We start from the raw sequence: 20,620 nt of genomic DNA, 5'->3' as shown, positions 1-20,620 counted from the left end.
CTACACAATATTATGCAGGTGGTCAGAATGTTATGGCTGATCGTTGTATATTCCCTCAAACAAATTAATCCTAAATAAAAGCAATTCTTTAAAGTGAAGACAGAACAGAAGATGTTGTTGCTTTGTAATGTAATACAGAAACAAGGTGTGTGAAAGTGGAAACAAGTTAAGGATTAACCAATTTAGATAATAAACAGTTTTTTTGGCATGACTTTTGTGTATTGTGCCCTGCACCTCCCCCACAGCTCCCTACCACTGTCTGTGACTTTCTTACTTTCATCTCTCAATCTTGACAGGTATGCCAGCTGTGGGTTTTTTGTTTTGATTTGTTTTGTTTTTAGTAGTGAATACAAGTTGAATTTGGAGCCTATGTTGCAAGCAATGTTCTCTTTCAATTCAAAGGCAGTTTTCATTAGGGGAAATGCCCCCTACTCGTACGAGGTTCTGAGACTTGATGTCAAGCTTCCATTCAGTGGGGTGATGTAGAAACATTCCTGTCTTTCCTGCTTCTTTACTGAACCCCACTGAAGTAACTTATTTTGGTACTGAACTTGGCCCAGGGCTCCTGTTGTCTTCTTCACCATTTCGTGCAGATCCTGTCAGAGTTGTTGTTGCTAACTTTCAGCTGAAAGCATAGCATTAGACATATTTGTCTGTTCTGTCTTAAATTTGATTTGTGTTAGTTTTGTTTACTGCAATGATTATCTTTCTGTTAAGACAGTGCCATATTGTGTTCATACTGGAGAATATATTATACTAACATTCTGTGTTCCTTATTTTTTCTTGTTAAAAAAATGTATAATACTATATTATTTGGTTGTGTCTGCTCTCTCTGGTTGTGTCTGCTCTATCTGTTAAAGTGCTTGGCTCCTCACATACCCTTACAGTGCTCAGTACTACATAGCACTCCAGCACACACATTACTGAAGCTCATTAATGCTTAGCAGCACATATATTTATACATCCTTGTGCTTATACTGCACCGCAGCACAATCACTTGGTGTGTCATGCCAGTAGTGCCATACATTTCTGTTATGAATAAGAAAAAGTAAATTCTGAGATGGATTGAAAGTCATATTCCCCTCTCTGTCTCTGTGTTTGTCCTCTGAATGGAGCCCGCATGTCTGTCAGGCTAGGCGATAAAACCCTCAGGCAAACCCTTTTGTTATCTTTAAGTACCAGCTTATGTAAATATAAAGGACACCAGGACACCTCATCTCAGCAGGGCTGCCTCCAGAATGGTCTCATAAACAGGTAGATCAGCCAGCACCCATTGACTTGATACCAGACCAGTCAGCAATGATGGGCTATACATTGCCTTAGATTACTGTCCGTGAGTTTGAACAGTTCAATCACCATGGACAAGGAAAGTATGAAAAGAGCTAGCACGTTCAGTTTGAAAAAAGAGATTTAGGAAAAGGTCTACACACACACAAATTCAATAGCAATTTGCTCTCGATAAAACCGTAGCTTCTAACTTCACACTTCCTCTGAAGGCTGCTGTACCTCCAAGAAAGCCCCCAATGAAGTCAAACCACTGTAGAAGCTGTTAGGACCATCCCAATCCAAACAAAGACAATCCAGCAGCAAGTCTCGAGTTACAGCCAACATACAGATAATTTATACAAGGTCCTTTTAATTGCAAATGCATTCTTCAAACAGTCCTCTGATAAATGGACACCTAACAGTTTAAAATATTCACTCACCACCTATGAAAGACACAGAGGACATTCAAACCTTAAACTAGCCTAGAACTAGGAACTTATCACAACTTCTTAGAAGGAGTAAATTGATAAGAATTTTAAATATTTGTCGTCTTATGAAGTCGAGACATAAGCATAAACAAAGCAGCAGGGTGGAGTAGTGGTTATGGGCTCTAGACTCCTGAGTCTAGGTTGTGAGGGTTCAGTCTCAGGTGGGAGCTGCTGTTGTTATACCCTTGAGCAAGGCACTGTTCCTGGATTGCTCCAGTAAAATACAACAACAGCTCTATAAATGGGTAATTCTATGTAAAAAAAATATTTTTAGGTAATTAGGTAATGAGACTGATATAAAGATTTTAGACACAAAATATTAGCGCAATTAGATATTTGTATAAGTAACAATTTTAATATTAAGATTAATCTTCTTCTTAATGAATTATTGCAGTCACTAAGCCCCCCAAAATACACAAGGAATATACTATTAGTACTTTTCACCTCTTTGTATTACTAGTTTAGTTGTTGTTGACTAAGGAACTCCCTATTTTCAAATATAGTTAGTTTATTGCCACTTTGTGTTCACCAACACTATACACCTCTGCTGCTGTGGACCTGATTGATCCCGGATACTAACACTCCCAGTGTACATACATAGCAGGCGCTTGGTACGCCCAGCTCTTTCTCTCTTACTGATACTTGATCATTGGTATTTTGGTATTGCACAGCTCTGTCAACATGCCTGACTTCCAATGTTGATTCTCATGCCTGTGACCAGACCACAGTAGGTCTGCATTGCAGGAGTGGTCAGTCTGTGCAGTCTTTGTGCACCATTCCAAGTCCTCTCTGGACTGCAATTTGATGAAGGAAAGTCCCTTGTCTATACTTGAGGTTTTCCTGGCAACCATTTCTGCTGGCAATTGCTGGAACAAAATAGGTTATTTGATTTGAATGTATCATTCATGTATCCCTGAGTTGTAACATTGACTGGACTAGAGGCATGTGCCATACTGACCAGACTTATGTGTGTCATGGCGCTAAAACACTGAGTCAGGCCATGTCTAAACAGAAGCTGTCCCATCATTATATAGTTGACAAGATAATTCTGACTTGTATTTCTGCTGGCTGCTCCCCACCAGGTGAGGTCATGGGTCATTCTACCAGTGGTGTAGCAACATCCTGTGCCCTCTTTAGAAGTGCAGCCTTGTCTGACATTTGTGCTGTAGCTACCAGGGATATGCCACATACCTATATACAGGCCTATATCCCTTACTGATTATTGCTTTTCAAACTTCACTTTATTGTAAACGTTTTCATGAATTTCACAGGCATCACTGATGAACTGTTAATAAATATTATGAATCAGAACTAAAGAAGCCACATGGAATATTTGCGCATAATACAGCAAACATAGGAAGACATCATTTAGAGGATTATATTATATTATATTAGATTAGATTATAATTTGAAATAAATAGACCTAAAGAATAAAATGAATAAATTTTAAGATTACTTCTGCTGGAAGTAAGATAACATATAAAATCAGGATCATTTTAATTCCTTTAAGCAAAGTGATGGTTTCCTGTGCATTGCTTATTGCTTTAATTATATTATTTTGACTAGTGTATTTCTACCATTTTAGCCACCAGGGGGCAAAACAATACCGTGTAAAACGATCTTTCAAAAACCCATGAACAAACATTCAATAGAGGATTTTATGTATTTATTTCAAAAATGTATTAATATGGAAGTAGTGATACTAATAATCCTTTATGAAAGGTTTCTTCTTAAATTGCATATGGTTCCATTTTAATCATATCATAAAAATAAATTGATTTGGAAGCTGGTTGCTCTCAATTTGTTTTAAAAGTTGTGTATGCCTTGCCTTTATTGAAAACCATTAGGGTAGCCTGATAATATTTGCTTTAATTAATGAATCTGAGTGTGCTCTCAGTGTGTGAAAGGGGTTAACCAGAGTGGTTGGGTTCCTTCGAGCTCTTCTCATGTTTCTGTTATGTATTTGATATTTTGGGAACACTCTTCCGGATGCATTTGCATGCTGTTAAAGAATACAAACTAGGACAGCAGTGTCTATGGATGGCAATGTAAACAAACCTAGACTTCACTCCAATCCATGTGTTTTTTATATTTTTTATTAGAATGTCCAAGTGGCTTCAGTGGCTCTGGAGTTTAGAATCACCCTGAGCTCATCTGCCTCCTCCACCACGCCTGCTGTCCCCGCAACATGCCAGAGACGCGGCAGCGATGGTGGCGACCCCCCGCCTCAGTAGTGCCCATAGACCAAGCTCTCTCTCAGGTACATGACCTGCTCCTCGCCCAGGCGGATCTTGTCTTCCAGTTGGCGCTGCTCCACTCTAAGTGCGACCTTCGTCGCCACAAAGTGGCAATAGTCCTGCAGCTGCTCTGGAGTGAGGCACCGTGCCAGCACCTGACGCAGCACCTCCTCGCTCCGGTCGATGTGCTCCTTCAGCTCCCGAGCTTCACCCAGCTTTCCCAGGAGCTGCTCTCTCTTCTCCGTCAGAGCGATCTGAGGGAGGAATTGCAACAGAGAAGGTTATGACCAGCACTGCAGCACGGAGGCTCTCCCAACGGACAGACATCCCCAGCAAAGTAGCAGATGATAGGGACAGATCAGACTGCTTTTCACTCTGAGCTTCAGTCATGTGAAATTACACTAATGAGAGGGACACGATTACAGGTCGAAAGAAAGATTAAAGCAAAAAGTATCGTAAAATAATTCAATACACGCAAGTAATTCTATCACCATGCATGAATAGAGGGCAGCTGTTCTAGGACAGATAAAATATACATTAAGTCAAACACTATACCTTCTATATCAAAGGAAGTGGAATCTGTTGGGCAGCAAAAACTTACATTTACCCTTAAATGCCTCTCTGAATAGTTTTACTCTAACTCTCATCTTTTAGTCATTCCGACGGTTTTTATTTAATAAGGGGGGGTGGACAAAAATTTACTTCTCAAAGTGTGTTTTTGCTTTTTCCTGCTACACAATTCAAGTTACACAAACTCTTTTCAGAGAAGTCAGCTGCTGACAGGTGACATTTTATGTTGTGAAAAGCTTCAACCACACATTCAGAAATAGGATTAAAACTTTTAAATGGAAAAATGGTTTTGACTTCATATACAACTCCAAAAACAACAACAAGATATGAATTGAAAGAGGGACAGAAAACACAATGATAAACTATGTCTTGTGTGCATAGACAAAATCTGTTTGGACAAAGGGTGTGTTGCAGGGACACGGGAGGGGCAATGAATGGTCCTCCTTACTCTCTCAGGTTTGCTGGCCTCAGGGCTCAAGCTGTCCAGAGCGCTCTCCACCCGGACCAAGCGGCTGGACAATAAGTACAGTAGAATGGCTACCATGTCCAGATCTCCAATAACTGTGTGGAATTTTTCCACCTCCTTGGGACGGCACACAGCCTGCACCAGCGACTCCACTTCTGCGCCCAGAGCCCAGTTGACAGAGATGCTCCTCTGCAGGTCATTCTGGGCATCTTGGAGCACAGAGAGCTTCCTGCACTCACTTTCAATCAGCTGTGTCTGTAAAGGGAGGGAGACAAATAAAGCACTTTCAACACTGATCGCTTGGTCTCGCCTCAGTGTCCAATGGCCCTTTGACTTGCTAGGTGGGTCATTGACACTATGATGACAAATGGTGCCAAGTGAATCAAGCAGAAATCCAGTTTACAAGGCAGAGAAAAAACAATAACAAAATTAACCAATGCTCTTTAATTATTTCCCTTCTTACTTGTTGCATGACTGTTACTTCAGCAAACCAAAAAAAGGACAACAGTGATCTTAAAGCATGCAAACGGGGACACTACCTTCTTCACTGACAGATCCTCCTCATCACTTATCCCTGGTAGCTCCTTCATCTTGCCATGCAGCCCGGTAGCAGGGGTGCTGTTGTAGGCCGAGTTGGACAAGCCTGGGCCTTGAGTGATGGAGGAGCCCTGTCTTGAGCGACTGTGGAGGCAAGAAGACACGAACCAGGGTCAGAAGGGAACCTGTGGAGCTCAAACTAAGTCCTTGAGATCTACCTGTTGATTTTCACAGCCAGAGCCAGGTGAAAATTTCGCACCTGCCTAGAAGAATTGATGCTGTTTTGAAGGGAAAGGGTGGTTACACTAAATATGGATTTGATTTAGATTTTTCTTCTGTTCACTCACTTTGCAATTAGTGCAAATTTAATATAATATATTAACGTCTATAATATATTACCTGCCTAAAACGTTTGCACAGTATTGTATATCGAAGGGTCATGTATTTAAGATGCATGATTCCAGGTCTAAGTGTAAAAAAAGAAACAGGGCAAGCATTCTTTATCTTCAGCACTGGAATTTGGATGTTTCCTGTCATTTCAGATTTGAAGCAAAGAAAAGCATCTCTGGATTTTGTTTTCCCAAATGACCAGTAATCATGTGTTTGAATGACAATATGTCTGGACTTATGTGTGTGCTAAGAAGAGACAAAGAGGAAACGCCTTACCTTTCCACCAGACTGAGTTTCTTCTTAGGCTCTGTCTGTTGCAGCTCTCTCACAGGATGCGCCTGCAACAAATACCAAGTTAATCAAGAGAAAACACGGATGCCTTTTATCAATAACTAGACTAAAGCTAGACTGATATCATTCAGCAATTAAAAAAAAAAAAAAAAATCTCTCAGTGAACCCTCCCAGGTTTACCTTAGATTCAGTAGGTGTTTTGCGCCTGGAAGGCATGCTGGGCCGGCTCTTGCTGGCCTCCTCAAAGAACTTTCTCCGTTCTGCAAAGGAGGGGATGTCACAGTCCATGCTTTTTCCACACAGCGACTCGCACTCTGGACGCTCACTGGCCTCTTTCACCACTTCCTCCCCATACAGGAGTCTGGAGGAGCCATTGGTTTTCCTCAGCTGCTCCCTCTTGCGCTGGAACTCGTGGGGCAGGTTGGGGGCAAACTGCTCGCTAGGCCTCTTTGATTTGGATAAGCAGTGCTGCCAGGAAGAACCAGGCTTGGCAGTGGCCTGGGGCTTGTGTCTTTCATTCTCCCTCCTCTGCTGCAGCTGTGTGTCCATGATGGAGGCTAAAGTCATACCTGCCTCTTTCTGGTCCAGGACAGGCTGGGAGCAAGTCAGGCACACTAATTGACCTTCCCCAGGTATAGCCTTAAAGAACATTTAAATAAAGGCAAGTGAGATTCAATTCAGGTATTTTTAATGCACTAATTTGCAGTACTTTTGAAATTAGTGTTTGTGTTTAAATACCACACTGTATGTGAGCATTATTATTATTATTATTATTATTATTATTATTATTATTATTATTCCTCTTCATTTTTGTCAGCAGTAGATTAGATTAATTGGTGAGATATAAATGTCATATTGTCACTATTAACATCACACATCTACAGAGATACACTAATACACACTAATACAAATACGTTCCACAATAAAAAGTCTTGACTGCCTTCATATATATAGTTATATTACTAAATATAAACATGAAAAAATACTCACAATTGTGCACAAATAACACAATGCCATACACCTTAATGGACTGGAAAATGAAAAACAAGCCAAAGGCAGTCAATCTGGATCGCTAGATGGGTCATGGTGTCTCCAGCCCTACACATCATTTGGCCACAAAGTCAAGTTCATGAACAAAGTGAAATACTTACTGTTCTCTGAATGCAACACCACACTGCAACGGTCTCAGAAGATAGCCAGGCAAAGTATATATTGCACTAGTCAGCTCCCACGATTAGTAGAGCTTCAATTATGAATATCCACAATTTATATGAGTGGATTCCAAACACAAATGGCTTACCAGTACAGAAGCTAAGATACCTCAAGGAGAACAGTAGCCAATATGAGCCCGAATGGCACTCTGGTGCATAACGCTAGCTGTAGTTTCTAGGGCAACCTGAGATGAAAGGATGACTGTCCTGAAGGATGACCCTACACGTCACAAATATGTCACACGTCACAAAGGATCACAACTACAAGCCTATACATATGTTTTTCTTTCATCATGGCCATTACAGGATGTGGCGAATGTGTCGTGCAATAACGACATAAATACACACGTTGTTAAACAATGCCAGTCAAAATGAAATACCATGTAGGACGGAGATTGGATCCGATCAGAATCCTACTGGGAGTATAGGTGTGGCTGGAAGCATTAACATTATTTATCAATCGATCAATCTAACTGGATATTAAAAAAAAAAAAAACACAAACAATAATAGTTCAATGCATTTGTTACGTGCTTTTTTGAGTCATACAAACACACACATATATACACAGATTACGACGGACTGCTCACATGCCTGCGGGGTTCACATGCACGCCATCTAGGGCCATCTAGGACCTTGAGTTGCCTCCTCCATTCACGGACCCATAACTAGTAGTAACATGTCTTTAAACTGCCGGAATGAGAAGTACAGAACTGCTGGTCAATAGTATTCGCTTGTTCGCTGAACCCCCACTATTTTTTTAACTAATTCGCTTTATTTCCCATTATCGGGTGACACGGTCTCGTCGGCGATGCTGCTCCTCCCATCCGTTTCATTAGGGAACACGATGGGGACTGGCTAATGGCAATGCGTATTTGCAATGCTAATGTCTATTTTCAGTTCTCCTACTTGCCAATGCTAATGCTAAATGCTTAATTAATGTTGAAAGGTAGAGAAAGCAGACCAGCGGCGCTGCGTAGCGTGTTTATTACTATCGTTCTCAGCACGTCGTTCCATACGTTATACAACACTAACTTCCTCAGATGGAAACATCGCGGACATTTTGCACAAAAGAAACATTTTCTCCACGACACATGTCCAGCTGTATAAATAGGCACATATGTAAGTCGCCTTGAATAAGAACATAGACAATTACATGTGGAAATGTTATTACACCTTGTAAGTAAAGTAATATGAAATACCTATAAAACATTGAATCACATAATTATGGCAAAATTTATTTATCCAATATAAATTGTTCACATCATTTGTGTATAATGAAGACTTGTTCACAGAATTATAATTGTATAAACAATGTTTAAAAAGTGTGAATGAACAAGTTTATACCGTCCTGATTTAACCTGTGTGTGTGTATTTGAAATATACATTTCAGATCATGAGATAGATCAGTGGTTCTCAACACTGGTCTTGGAGGACCTCTTACCCTGCTGTTTTTTGTTCCAGCTGAGCTCTACATTACTTAATTTAACTAACCGTTTGCTAACATTTTACATTTTAAATTGTATAAAGGATCAAAAGTTGGTTCCTTTATATTATACGTTCCTTATACAATACTTAAACACCCTTCTTTTTAAAATAGTTAAAAGGCTCTGATTTAGGAAATTATTAGGGTTCAATAAAGTAACTGTAAGCTCAGTTGGAACAAAAACCAGCAGGGTAGAGTGTTCTCCAGGACCAGGGTTGACAACCACTGAGATAGATTAAAACTTTTCCAGAAAAGGTGATTGAAAATACATGATTCTGTCAACTACTAGTTGATTTACTAGTTATTAATGTATTATTAAGTAATTGAGAGCTGAGTTGGATGAAAACATCAGACACAGGGAGGCCTCAGGGCCAGGGTTGAGAAGCACTGGGTAAAAGAATATACTTAAAATACACATGAGGTCAAAACAGTATAATTGTGTACAGTGTTGACCCACCTTGGTGATGGAGGGTTGCAGTGTCTGCTGGTTTTTGTTCCACCCAAGTCCCCAGTGACTTAATTGGTCTAATTATGTAAATAACTGGATACATGTAACACCTATCCAGGTCCCAAAATATTTTATTTAAGCAACTGTACCTGAAATGAAAGGCACAGTTTATACATCCACTATTAAATACCTTGTTAAATATGTCAATATGAATAATTAATTAGATCAATAAAGTAATGGAGAGCTCTCACAGTCCTGCAGGTTTTGTAAGTATCTTTATATTTCCATCTGTTACAACCTACAAACAACTGAGGTGGAACAAAAGTCAGAACACCAGGACAAGATTTTCCCACCATTGAGCTGCCTGTCTGGCAAGCTTGTTCCAGACCCCCACAACTCTTTATGTAAATAGGTTTGTAACATTTGAAGTAGTAGTGCTCTTTCCTGGACAAAATACAGAAATATATAAAAACTGGTGGTGAGGATTGCTCACAGTGCCTGCTTGGATTCATAGTTCCATTCCATGCAAGAAATCTAAGCCCGTAGCCTGTGTAAAGAGTTTGTAGAAATGTAAGACATCACATTACTACAAACTTGATTTCACACCTAGATTTCACACATGGTGGATTTCTCTTGGATATACAAACTCAAATACATATATTAAATCACCAAATGAGACTGGAAAAAATCCAAATCAGATCAGAAGTGTGAAAAGGACCTTTTTTTTTTTAATCTTACCACCTAAATGTCAGATGCAACTGCTTGCTCCTTGGTGTCACCCTTAATTAAATCCACTCTTAAGTAGCTCTCTTTGCCAAGGTCACAGTGAAGTACACAGAAAATTCAAACACCCTGCACCTAGATACATTTTCTTTTAATCCAGGACAACACAGTTGTTACTTATTGACATACAACTGTACTCATATGGATTCTTTTAGTCACCATTATGGACTGTCAACGTTTGATTGCCTTCGTCTTTTTGGACCAAAAATAATTAAATTTCGAAGCTAAATTTCAGCAGTTAAGGCTTTCATTGCCAATAACATTATATGCAATACATTTTAGGTTTCTGTATGAAGAAAAGTAATTTGTCTTGACTTACATCTGCTAAATGAGTTAATAACATTATGGGTAGTTTCGTAAAGAGTTGAACTAATCAGAAGTACAGTAAAAAGGATTAATAAAGTATATACTTTTTAAACCCATCCCAAATTAACCACTTTCACCAATTTACACTTGAATGTTCTACTGAGAGAACTGGTAAAAAGCAGCTTCATTCTTTACCCAATAAACAAAAACGCAAAGAATAAAATAAGACAACATTTATTGCAAACCAAACATGGTCACAAATGATACATTAAAAAATAAAATGACAGTACATTTAATATAAACAGTTACTTTTAAGCATACCTTTTCATTTTAAATACATGTTAAAACTAGTACAGTGATTCAAATGTACAAAGGAACGTAAATACAGGTACACACTAGTGTTACATGGAATGCCAAGTTTAGACAAACCATAATGTCCACCTTTACAATATTTATACATAAAGGCAATGGAAGACAAGATAAGATGGGGCATTTTTAAAGAATTATTTGGTCCAGGAACACATTTACATTATTCATAGCAGCAATGCTTTTCCAAGCATTCATAGATTAAACAGAAGCTGTCCCATCATTATGTAGTTGACACAATAATTATTACTTGTTGACTGCCCCCCACCAGGTGGGGTCATGGCTCATTGTACCAGTGGTGTAGCAACATACTGTGCCCTCTTCAGAAGTGCAGCCTTGTCCGACATTTGTGCTGTAGCTACCAGAGATATGCCACATACCTTCATACAGGCCTAGATGCTCAATGTGCTGGGACCTACTGCCTGATCCATTGGCATGAGTTAAATCTCATGCAGTCTTGAGACCCTGATGTTTAAGAGTGATCCCCTACAGTGATTTCATCTTACTGTGCTGGATACTTTAATTAATGTTTTTATCTGAGCCTCCTTTTGTATATATCATGGCAACTTAGCACCATGGCACAGTGCAGTCTGTACTTCCCTGCTGGGTTGGCACAATGGTCATGCCCTCCAGCAGCCATACGTCCTCCCTCACAATATCTTGGGTACGCTTATCCCATACTGATTATTGCTTTTCAAACTTTGCTTTATTGTAAAAGTTTTCATGAATTTCACAGCCATAACAGATTATTCTTGCATAACATTGTTTAAGTGTATATCTCACTGATGAACTGTTAATATATATTATGAATCAGAACTAAAGAAGCCACATGGAATATTTGCGCTTAATACAGAATAATGGGGATAGCAGCAAACATAGGAAGACATAATTTAGAAGATTAGATTAGATTATAATTTGAAATAAATAGACCTCAAGAATAAAATGAATAAACTTTAAGATTACTTCTGCTGGAAGTAAGATCATTTTAATTCCTTTAAGCAAAGTGGTAATTTCCTGTGCATTGCCTATTCCTTTAATTATATTATTTTGACTAGTGTATTTCTACCACCAGGGGGCAAAACGATAGGTTGTGTATGCAACCCCGGTTATCTGAAAAAGGAAGCACTGCCCACTCACTCTATCAAAGCTGCCATTGGCCCCTGTGCTCGTCACTCAGAACAGGTCCCTTCCCACTTCCTGTTCTATAAAACGTGACGTCAGCGCAGGTTCGACCTCTTTTGATGGGAGCCAGGACTCCCGCGCGACCTTGCAACCCTTGGGCAGTGCTTCCTTTTTCAGATAACTGAGGTTGCATACACAAACTATCGCTATCTTTCAACACGGAAGCACTGCCCAAGGGGGAGGGGTTACTGTATAACCAAGCCGTTGCAAGGGAGGAGGCAGCGAGCTGATAAGGGAGCCTGCCCAGAGGTGACTGCTTGGGGCCTTGGCAACACAACTCCAGACAGTAACCTCAGAGGCCCCGTAGGGCCGCTCCTGAGCCGCCCAGGAGCAAGGACTATAGAAAACAACAGAATACATAGCTGGCTAGTCAACAGAGTAGCCAAGCTGAACAAGAATATACAATATGTACATATCGCGTGACAGTAAGACAGCACAGGAGCATCCAACTCAACTGAATAGTACAGAATGGAAGAGCTCCATTGTGCTGACAATTAGATTTTGTACAAACAAACTATATACACCACAGGACACAGGCTCATGCGCCACACGTGGGACATCATAGCGGTGGCCGCTTGCTCCACTAGCACAGCTAGAAGCAAGGCCACACCAGCTTGACCATGTCGTGACAAACTAACTATATATATCATGGGGCACAGGAGCTGGCTCATGCACCACACGTGGAACACAGGAGCTGTTGACACCTGCAGAATAGCGCAGCTAGAGCAGGGCAACTACAGCTCTTACTGTGTGAATAAATGAACTATGTACACAGCAGGGCACTGGTGAAACTCAAGCGCCCTCCGCTGGAGGTCAACAGCATCAACAGGGCTGTCAATAAATCCAGGAGCCGCTTGTGTCGGTGCTCGACTGGAAGTCATAGTCCGGTGGAAGGGAAAAACACGGTTCACTAGCTCCCTCAGGATACACTTACAGGGACAGACTGGGAGAGGAAAAAGGCAGGAGCCAGAGCCCGTGGGCTGCTGGGGCCCAACTGCAGCCAACACCGAGTTCCCAATGGAAGGGACCGGTCCCGTCACATCCAACTTGTAGAACTGGGCAAAAGTAAGCGGCGAGGCCCAAGCTGCAGCCCCACAAATGTCTGCCAAGGGGGCACCTTGAAAAAGGGCCCAAGATGTGGCAACGCCTCGAGTCGAGTGGGCCACCAGGTGTTCAGGCATCGGGGTCCCGGAGGACTCGTAGGCCATGGTAATGGTATCCACAATCCAATGTGAGAGGCACTGCTTTGAAAGTGCCTGGCCCTGTGTCTGTGTTCCATAAGACACAAACAGTTGGTCTGAGCGCCGAATGTCCTTAGTGCGTTCCAAATAGCACCTGAGGGCCCGCACAGGGCAGAGCAGGTGAAGCCGACTCTCTTGCTCAGAAGCGAAGGGAGGAGGATGAAAAGCCATCAACTCAATAGGCCTGTTGACATGGAATGGAGACAGCACCTTCGGGAGGAACGCAGGGTTAGGCTGTAGCATGACCCTAAAGCCATCTCCCGCAAAACGGATACAAGATGGGTGTATGGACAGGGCGTGTAACTCGCTCACGCGTTTTGCAGAGGTAATTGCCAACTGCAACTGCAACTGCCAACTCTCGCCAACTGAATATTGGCTACTACCACATCTGATAGACCGCAGGCAATCAGTCACTCCCACGCAGGGGCCAGGCCCAGAGCTGGAGGAGGCCCGAATTGGGGTGCCAAATCGTGGCCTGCACCTGCACCTGGGAACAAGTCCGCTCTCACTGGGAGCTGCCAAGGCTCTCTGTGGAGGAGGGCGATCAGGTCTGCGAACCAGAATCTGTGAGGCCACCGAGGGGCTATCAGCAGAACTGTTGCTCGTTCTCTCCTGACCTTCTCCAGGACCACCGGGAGAAGGGGGAACGGTGGGAACGCATAAAGGAGACACCCCGGCCACATGTGGGCTAGCACGTCGATCCCTAGGGTTCCTGAGCGGTCTTGGATGGAGAACCATAGTGGGCAGTGTGTGGACTCTGCCGAGGCAAAGAGATTCACGTCCGCTCTGCTGAACCGGCTCCATAGTTGCTGTATCACAGACGGGTGGAGGTGCTATTCCGAGACCGGGGGGCCTCCCCGAGAGAGGAGGTCCGCTGCCGTGTTGGCCAGGCCTGGGAGGTGAACTGCTCTGATGGATTGGAACCATGGCTACACCCACAGATGCAGACGGCACGCTAGACAGTACAGTCTGTGCGACCGGAGACCCCCATGCCTGTTGATATAGGCGACCACCGGTGTGTTGTCTGTCTAAACCAGCACATGTCTGTCCCGCAGGATGCATCCTGAGAGACCTGAACCACCACTGCAGCGGCTTCAACTGAAGGAGGCCTAGGGGGAGGGTCTGTGATGCAGCCTCTAGGAGGCCCAGCAGCCTCTGGCAAAGGGACACCCTGACACGAGCTCTCAGTCAGAACAAAGTGAGAGTGAGTGAGAACAAACCAGCCAGTCGTCTAGATAGTTGAGGACATGGACCCCCTGACAACGCAAGGGGGTTAACACGACGTCCATGCACTTGGAGAAAGTTTGAGAGTTTGAGAGAATTTGAGAGTTTCTGAGGGGTGTAAGGGTGGGCCAGAGGCTGCTGGAACGCCTCAGTGGTAGGGCCTTGGTGGTGAAGGGGCCGGGTCCCCTCCTACCACGAGCCGCCGTGGGCTGCTGGGGGCCAGGGCGGCGAGCCTGGGGGGGTGCCTGCCTGCCAGTGAGACGCTGTGGCTGTGGTCCGGCCTGTGGCCTGGGCTGTGGCCTGGGAGCCGCGGTTGGGGGCTTCCCCGCTGGTGAGCTGCCGTAGACGGCCTGCGTTGCTGGGCCTGAGGTGCAACGGGGTACTTCCAGGCCAGCTGCAGGGACTGCTCCCTCTCCAGCAGGCTCTCGGTGTTTCGGAGGCGAGCCGCTAGGGCTCCAGCCTTATCACGACACTGCCTGTTGGGACGCATGGCTCCGCGGATAGCGGAGGTAGGGAGACCAGCGCGGCTATGGTTCACACGCGGTAACTCCACCAAGCCCGCTTCTGCCGCACCCTGGGTCCTGGCATAAGCCTCCCTTCTCGCACTATATAAACACGACTATTATTTTTAAACTGTGCTATTTGTGGCCGAAACTGAAAACCGAAGCGCACCGGAGACCCAGAGCGCGGGAGGAACAGAGTCAGATTAGCTATCAATAATAACTAATAGTACAAATAGACACAGAAATTAAATGGTGGTGACAGCACAGCCGTGAAGCCAGCCAACCCAATAGCAATAATAATTATTGTAAGCAATAATAATACGGTCTAATGCATGGACAAGACACAGAGAGCTCACGTTCTCAGTCCAGGTGAAGTGGCAAAAGAGGACGAACCTACGCTGATATCACGTTTTATGGAACAGGATGTGGGAAGGGACCTGTTCTGAGTGAGGTTACTGTCTAGAGTTGTGTTGCCGAGGCCCCTAGCGGTCACCTTGGGGCAGGCTCCCTTATCAGCTCACAGCCTCCTCCCTTGTGAAACCAAATGCACAGCCGGACCTCCAGTGTGCAGACGGGACAGAATCGGGATTAGCTATCAATAATAACTAAACACACACAAGACAAAGACGATGTGTACCGAAAACGGTGGTGAACAACACTATGAAGTGACCCAGCCAGACGAAATACGCAGTTTGAATGTTTATTACAAACACAGACACAGAGAGCTGACATTCCTGAGTCCAGAGAAGAGGCAAAAGAGGACGAACCGGGGGGCGCTGTTGAGCATGGTTTCGGTGTAGACATGTGAAGAGAGCTCCTGCGATATTTCTTTTTTTTTTTTTCAGCAAACAGGTTATTTTCTTATATTTATTTTAAGTGATAAGCTGCAGTATATTATACGTGTATTATTGTTTTAAAAACATGTCTAAACAAAAGAGCAAGAAGGGGCCAGCGACGGAGGCGACTCAACCCAAGTTGGATTCAGGCCTGACGGGGGTGGCAATCCCTCACCAGAGAGTGGCGGAGACCTGGCCTTTCTTGTCGCTTTTAACCCAGTGAAGGTTCAGCTGCGACAGGCCGGTGTGAAATACAGCCTTTTACACCCGGCTCGATTGTTGCTCACTCATAATAACAGTCGGTTGATTTTCACCACACCACAAGAGGTCGCCGCCTACTACAAGGAAAACATCGCTCCACACTGAACTCAGTTTTGGCTCCTTCATCTGGTTACCTTGCTGCAGTCATCTGGATAACCTTCAACTATCCTGACTCATAGTGCACACAAGTTGAACACTGAGATAAATACCGTGTTTGTTATACTGTGCATCTACACTGTTCATTATATATATATATATATATATATATATATATATATATAGTTCAGTATCATGTTGACTCCTGTGTATACTGTTTATAATTATGACTTCTCAAGTTCGGATTGCACTCGACTGATATAATTGCCCCACAGCCTTTCTTATAGTCTGACTTTGGGGTTAAGTTCAGTCATCCTTGTAAAATTATTATTCCCTCCCCCCCCCTTTTTTTTACTGCAGTATTAATCTAATATAAACCTTGTTTACTTTGTTAGTTTCAGTGATTATGCAGGAGTAGGAGTGTTATATCATAGTTTACACTTGTTCCCCCATATGCTATGCTTAGTATGTGGTTGCTCTTACTTTGGGAATGCATTCATCTCATTTGGGGAGGTGATAGGGGGGGTGGGGGGGTTGTTGTTTCCTCTTTCTGTCTTCTGACTTTCTTTCTGTTTTTCTTCCATGAGTCATGTGTGGTCTCTCTTATAAAGTCTGGATTGGGCACTATTTCTGTACCTATCTTTTCATAAAAATGTTGGTTATTTGTGTTGGATGTAACCTTTCTAAACCCTTTTTTTTACTATGATGTTCAATAACAAGGATAACCATATTGCAGACTGCCCAGTAAACTTTATTAGCTGGAATGTTAAGGGGCTTAAAGTCGGAATAGCATATTTGCAGGAGTCACATCTTCGCACTTCAGATCACTTTCAGAGGCGTAAGGGGTGGGTGGGGAAGTTTTTTCACTCCCATTTTCACAGTAAAGTAATATCAGACCCAAATGGCAGGTATGTGATAGTTAAAGGCAAACTTTTTAATACACCACTCGTGTTGGCCAATGTTTATGCCCCAAACTTTGATGATAGCAACTTCATGACTAATCTTTTTTTCTTATTACCTGACTTACATTCACATCATTTGATTTTGGGAGGTGACTTCAATTGTGCTCTGAACCCTACTTTGAATCGTTCTGCTCCAAAATCTGAACGGCCTTCAAAATCTGCTTTAGCTATTAGCTCTTTTTTACAAACCTATAAAATGTCTGACCTTTGGTATTTTTAATATCCCTCTGCCAAACAGTATTCTTTTTTTTTCTCCAGTGCATCATACATATGCCCGTTTGATTACTTTTTTTAGACAATAAACTACTCTCTTCTGTTAACTCTTGCATTTATGATAGCATAGTAATATCTGATCACGCCCTTGTTGTATTGACACTTAGCTTCTATAATCAGTCTCCACCTCGGGGTCCTTGGCGCTTTAATCCCCTACTATTGTCTGATAACAATTTTGTTAAGTTTATTATTTCGCAGATAGGTCTGTTCCTAGATACCAACACTACCCCAGGCATCTCCAATTCCACACTATGGGAGACCCTGAAAGTTTACCTGCGCGGACAAATAATTTCATATGCTGCTCAAATTAATAAACAGCAATCACAGCGTCTGGCAGAGCTGTCTGATCTAATCTTAGATTTGGACAGACAATATGCTATGGCTCCCACACCTGACCTCTATAAGGATTGATTAACTCTGCAGACTGAATTCAACCTCTTGTCTACCAAGCAGGCAGAACATCTACTGTATAAGTCCCGCCATACTATGTATGAATATGGGGACAAAGCAAGCAAAATCCTGGATCATCAATTGCGTCAGTCTGCAGCTGCCAATTTAATTACCGAGATTTGCATTCTGGCTCAACCACTGTGGATCAGCAAGAAATAAATAATGAATTTGGGACCTTTTATTCCACTCTATACACTTTTGATTTCCCTTCTGATCCCCTTCTGTACAATTCTTTTTTTGATAACTTCCTGTAATTAATCCGCAGATTAGAGCAGTCTCTTTCACTTGAAGAAATTAAGGGGGCAATTCAGTCAATGCAGAGTGGTAAGTCCCCAGGTCCGGACGGGTTTCCAGTGGAATTTTCCAGTGGAATTTTATAAAAAATTCAGTCCTCAACTTGCCCCTTTGCTGAGTTCTGCATTTTTAGAATCCTTCTCTTCTTTGTCCCTACCTCCAACCCTGCGTCAAGCATCTATTTCATTGTTATTAAAAAAGGACAAGGACCCCTTGGACTGTGCTTCGTATCGTCCCATCTCCCTTCTTAACGCAGATGTAAAGATCCTTGCCAAGACTTTGGCCCATCGGCTTGAGGCAGTCATACCTTCAATAATCTCGCTTGACCAAACAGGGTTTATACAAGGCAGACACTCCTTTTTTAACATTAGACGATTACTTAATATTATCTATACTAAGTCAACTTCACGGCTGCCAGAGGTTTTGATCTCATTGGATGCTGAAAAAGCCTTTGACCGTGTTGAATGGGATTACCTTTTTGTGGCGCTACAAAGATTCGGTTTCGGTTTGCATTTTATCTCTTGGATTAAATTATTATATTCATCTCCTGAGGCATCTGTCCACACGGGTAACACTTTTTCACGTTACTTCACAACACACCGTGTCACCAGGCAGGGTTGCCCCCTTTCCCCGCTTCTCTTTGTTATTGCTATTGAGCCCCTTTCAATTTCTCTTCGCGGCTGTCAGGATGTGCAGGGGGTGGTTCGAGGTGGGCTGGAACGTAAGGTTTCTCTTTATGCTGATGATCTTCTTCTTTATCTGACAGATCCGGCCTCTTCACTTCCCCTTGCCATTTCAATTCTTGAACAATTTGGTACATTTTCTGGCTATAAACTCAACCTCAATAAAAGTGAGATATTCCCCATTAACTCAGCAGCCCAAAATGTTCCTTTTGACAACTTTCCCTTTAGAGTTTTAGATATTTAGGGATCAATGTTACTCATTCCCATACCAATCTTTTTAAATCAAACTTTCTCCCCTTACTAGAATGCACAAAACAGGATTTTGCTCATTGGAGTACTTTACCTCTGTCTTTGGCTGGGTGCATTAATTCTGTTAAGATGAATTCTATTCCAAATTTGTATATTTATTTCAATGCATTCCAGTCTTTATCACCAAATCGTTTTTTTAATCTCTTGACCAGATTATATTATCTTTCATTTGGAATAAAAAGTCTCCAAGAATACGCAAAGCCTTTCTCCAAAGACCAAAATCATTAGGGGGCCTTGCATTACCAAATGTTTTGTTTTACTACTGGGTGACTAACATTTGCATAATCTCATACTGGATGCAGTCCCATGTTCAACATGACTGTCCATCTTGGCTGCAGATGGAAGCATCCTCTTGTCATTTATCCTCTTTACCTGCCTTAGTGTACTCTTCTCTTCCTCTCTCAATTTCCAGATTTAGTACTAACCCCCTAATTAAGTGGTCACTTAGGATTTGGGCACAATTTAGAGATCATTTTAGATTTCAATCCTTAAGTATATATGCCCCTCTTAATGTAAATCATGTTTCCTCCTTCAGTAGCAGACCAGGCATTTCGCATTTGTTGTGAGAAGGGTATTGTATCTTTCAGAGACTTGTACAGTGATAACTGCTTTGCTTCTTTTGAACAGCTGTCTGAGAAATTCAAAATGCCAAAATCACACTTTTTCAGTTACCTACAGGTTCGGAATTTCATGCGAAACAAAGTACCAAATTTTCCAGTCCTCCCCCTTGAGTCAGCCATTGACTTTTTTTTTTAATTAACTCCAAATCGTAAAGGTATAATATCCCAAGTATACACCTCCATACTGTCTCTAGAGTCTCCCTCTTTGGAGACTTTAAAAATGCTATGGGAGCAGGATCTAGGGTTTGAATTTTCAGAGGAAATCTGGAAATCCATTCCTCCTCTCTGTGTGCAAGGCTCGGTCTTATACAATTTAATATCCTCCACCGCATTCATTTTTCTAAGGCTAAAATAGTTAAAATCTTTCCAAATTTAGATCCAACCTGTGAGAAACGCAGACAGGCCCCTACCACTTTAATTCCTAAATTAGTTCTATTCTCGAACTCTGTCTTTGAATCTCTTTCACAAATCTCAAATACACCCCTTGAGCCTTCACCTCTTATTGCCATCTTTGGTGTGGTTCCCAGTCATGTAACCCTGCCCAATACACAGTTAGGCACATTGGCCTTCTGCACTTCTGCAAGATGCCTGATTTTATTCCATTGGAAGCAGTCTGCCCCACCCACTTTCACTCACTGGGTAAGAGATGTGATGAATTTTCTTCACCTGGAGAAGATCAAGTTTACACTCCTTGGCTCCACTGAAAGGTTTTACACTGCTTGGCAACCCTTTTTAACTTATTTTGACAGAGTGCAGCTCAAATCCACTGTCTAAATTATTGTACCTTTATTTGTCACATATGACATTTCTTCTTTAATTTCTTACTTTTCTTATCTTTCTTAT

Source organism: Amia ocellicauda, chromosome 1 (genome assembly GCF_036373705.1).
Source record: "Amia ocellicauda isolate fAmiCal2 chromosome 1, fAmiCal2.hap1, whole genome shotgun sequence".
Classification (NCBI taxonomy): domain Eukaryota; kingdom Metazoa; phylum Chordata; class Actinopteri; order Amiiformes; family Amiidae; genus Amia; species Amia ocellicauda.
Note: the sequence above shows the minus strand (reverse complement) of the source record.